Raw genomic sequence first — 4,138 nt, forward strand, 5'->3', positions numbered from 1 at the left:
AGGCCCATGTGGACAGAGGCCCTGATTCAGAGCCGGACGCTCTGACAGAGCGCTCGTTCTGAATCAGGGACGTCCCTCTGAATTTAAGAGCGGCCTCCTGGCCACTCGCATAGCTGTGGGTGACCACCCACAGCTATAGCAAGTGGTAAAAATGATGGTCAAGACCATCGCGTCCATCGGGCTTGCGACGAGACCCTTGCGGTAGGGTCTCATTGCCGCAAGCCCTGGAGTGCTTTTGGCTCTATCAGAGCCAAAAGCACTCCCACTGACATCACTTGTAATGTCAGTGGGGCCGGCCCCAGACGGTAGGCGTTCCCATGGGAACACCTCCGTCTGGGCAGCCACGCCCCCCGGCATGCCCACCAAAGGGGGCGTGCTGTCACTCACCATCGACAGCACGCCCCCTTTGGTGCGAGACCCATAACAACGGCTTGGCCGTCGTTATCCGGGTCTCGCGCATGCGCACGACGGAGCCACCTCCGTCGTGCGCATGCGCACTTGGCCAGCATCGACCCGCTTGCAAGCGCTCAGCGCTTGCGAGCGGGTCTGATTTAGGCCCAGAGGCCATTCCGGGAGAGGAAGGTAAGCAGGAGATATCTGTGATACTAGTGTATGGCGACAACGGGCCATTCCGCCAGAGGAAGGTAAGTAGGAGTTATCTGTGATACTAGTGTATGGGGACAGCGGGCCATTCCGCAAAAAGAAGGTAAGTAGGAGATACCTGTGATATCTCCTGCTTTACCCACTTGATGAATGGCCCGATAAGTTAGTTTTTGCAATTGCAGGTGAAAATGTGCATTTTCACCTGCTTTTGTGAAAATTAAGTGATGATAAATAGGCCCCTAAGTTTTCTATACATTTGTATGTTGATTATTTACTTTTTATTTCGCCCCTTAATCTTTCTCAGGGATTGATTTTTTTTTTTTGTGGTCTGTCTGTTATTGATTTCCCAATAAAATGATATGATTGGAAAAAAGTAAAAATACACTATGACTTACCACACTGTCACTGATGATGCAGGCTGTAGTTCTTGTCTGCCGTCTCTTCTAAGGTCTTCTTCATGACAGTGCTGTGGATGCCTCAGGGGTAGGAGGGATGGTGTCTGCAGACCTTCATCACCATTCTCAGCCCAAAAGCCCCTCATCACCTTCCTCAGACCTCAGCACCTTCATCAGACCACCATCACCTTCCTTAGCCCTCGGTCACATCACCTACCTCAGCCCTTGGCCACCATCACCTTCCTCAGAACCCAACCCCTTTCAGCTTCCTCCACCCTCAGCCTCTCATCACTGCAGCCTGCCTGACGGGTGGAGACAACGTGCTGCGATGTGACCTAAGATGTCATGCCGCCACGCTGCTCACTGGAAGGTCACACCTGGCTCGAGCCATGTCTGAGCCACCTGTAAGAGCCTGGCGCTGCCCAGGTCAGGCTACAAGGGAGCTGGGTGGCAGGTATGGATCTCGGTGGCAGCGGCAAGCTAGCTGGAGCCGTGAGTCTGCCGTCCATGGCCCCATTTTGTGACCGTCTGGACTTTGGGGCCCCTCTGGACATCGGGGACCGGTACACAGGGCTGCCATCTGGGGGGGCTGCCGGGACTGGAGTACCGGGCCCGCACACTCAGACAGTGAGGGAGGGCTCGCCAGGGCCTGCCTGCTCTTTACAACTACCCTCTGGGCCGGGCCCAGTGTTCCAATCAGTGGCCTGCCATGCTGCAACAGAACAGTCCCTGCCTCCCTGGATAAACTATCCGGCTGCAGAGCTCCTTCATTCGAGCAGCCTCTTTGAAGGGTCTGCGCACTTGTGGAAGCAGGGCTGTAGCAAGGACGCTCAAGCCCAGCCTCTTTGCCCATCTGGTGCCGGACCATTACAAATACATGAATGGCCGCCGGCACCTGTCTGTCCCTGCTGGCCTCCCTCCTCCGCGATGATGGCAGTGCCGCAGCACTGGGGATACCAAGAAGGCAACGTTAAGTAGGCAGGCTGTAGCTCAGCGTCTAACAAGTAGGAATGCCGCCTGCTGAGGCCCGGGGGGAATGAGCAGAAACCAGACCACCCATGAAGGTAGGTAAACTAAGGTAATGAATAATTAAATATATTATTTAAGAAGTGGGGTGAGGGGGAGAAACTAATTAAATATATAAGGAGTGAGGAGGGAGATATGAATGAAATATATAAGGAGAGGGGATGAGTGGGAGAGAATCTTAAACATATAGGGAGAGGCTGAAAAGCAGGGCCGGCTCCAGGCATATTCCACCTGAGCGGCCGCACGAGGGCGCCACCTACAGTGGGCACGCCGATTTTCAGCAGCCATTACATAGGGGGTGTGACCTATGATAATTAGGTCATGCCCCCATTTTCAATGTAAAGACGCCCTCTAAGGAACAGGCACTCCGACCCCTTGAGCCGGCCCTGTTGAACAGTTGTTCGGAGGGGGAAAAGTCCATATATATATAATGTGACACAGTCAGGATAGGGGTCCCTCTCCTGGGGTAGATGGACTCCCTCTTTACACACACAGCAGCTATAGACACAGGGTACAAGTCAGGGGTTCTCGTACAAACTGGTCGGCGCCAGTCTTTATTGTGCCAAATTAATATAAACATAAACAAAACATAAACATAAGTCCTAGCCCGGCTGGGCACTAGCTACACAGCAGATTCCCTCTCTATAGTAATGGTAGGGCCTTCTGCCCTCACCATCAACAAAACACGTGCACAGTACTTAGAAGGATTATCACCAAGTGTCTCTGAACAGGCTATTCTACCTGCTCTTCCAGGTATGAGACACTCAGCCACAAACAAACCCAGCTTATATTAGCCATTGCCAGCTGCAAGCCCTAATGAGCCTGTTCAGTGGCGGGCTGGGCCGGGAGGCAGGGTACCATGTGCCCCCCGGGCCGCAGCGTCATAGGGGCCGTGGGCCGCGGGCAGTCTGTGTCACTGTGACACAGACTGCACCGCGTGTGTAGCGCTGACCGGACGGAGTTCGGTCAGCGCTACACACTGCCAAACACACAGCCGCCGGAGCCGGCAGCTGTGTGTTTGCTGTAATCAGCAGTCGCTGAGAGTCTGTCAGACTCTCATCGGCTGCTGCTGTTCCCACTGCGGGAGCCATCTTCCGGCTCCAGCAGTGGGTAATGGGAGAGATGTCATGAGTAATGACCTCTCTCCCATGCAAAGCGGCAGGAGGAGCTGATAGCAGGAGCGGGGGTTTCAGATTTTTTTTTTTTAATTAAGTCTCTCTCTACTGGGGGGGGGGGGACTACTGGGGGCACTACCAGGGGGGGATTACTATGGGGGCACCACCAGGGGGGATTACTACTGGGGGCACTACCAGGGGGGTGGATTACTACTGGGGGCACTACAAGGGGGTCGACTACTACTACTGGGGGCACTACAAGGGGGGACTACTACTGGGGGAACTATTACTACTGGGGGCACAACAAAGGGGGGGACTACTACTACTGGGGGCACTACAAAGGGGGGGACTACTACTACTGGGGACACTACAAAGGGGGGGACTACTGCTACTTGGGGCACTACAAGGGGGGACTACTACTACTGGGGGCACTACAAGGGGGGCTAATACTGGGGGCACTACAAGGGGGGCTACTACTGGGGGCACTACAAGAAGGTACTACTACTGGGGGCACTACAAGGGGGGGACTACTACTAGGGGCACTGTAAGGGGAGGGGACTACTACTAGGGGCACTGCATAGGGGGGAGGGGACTACTACTAGGGGCACTACATAGGGGGGAGGGGACTACCACTGGGGGCACTGCATCGAGGGACCACTGCTGGGGGCTCTATATAAAGGGCAATACTGGGGGTACTGTATAGGGGGGAGACTACAACTGGAGCCACTATTTAAGGGGCATTGCATAAGGGTTACCACTATTGGGGGCACTGCATGGGGGGTGGACTGCTACTGGGGGCACTATATAAGGGGCACTGCATAGGGGGTACCACTATTGGGGGCACTATATAAGGGGCTTACTACTGGGGGCACAATGGGCACTGCACAGGGGGGACCACTACTGGGGGCACTATATAAGGGGCTTACTACTGGGGGCACAAGGGGCACTGCATAGGGGGGGCAATCACTACTGGGGGCACTACTGGAGGCCTGCATAAGG

Source organism: Taudactylus pleione, unplaced genomic scaffold, assembly GCF_031769625.1.
Source record: "Taudactylus pleione unplaced genomic scaffold, aTauple2 ptg000061l, whole genome shotgun sequence".
In the NCBI taxonomy this organism is placed as follows: domain Eukaryota; kingdom Metazoa; phylum Chordata; class Amphibia; order Anura; family Myobatrachidae; genus Taudactylus; species Taudactylus pleione.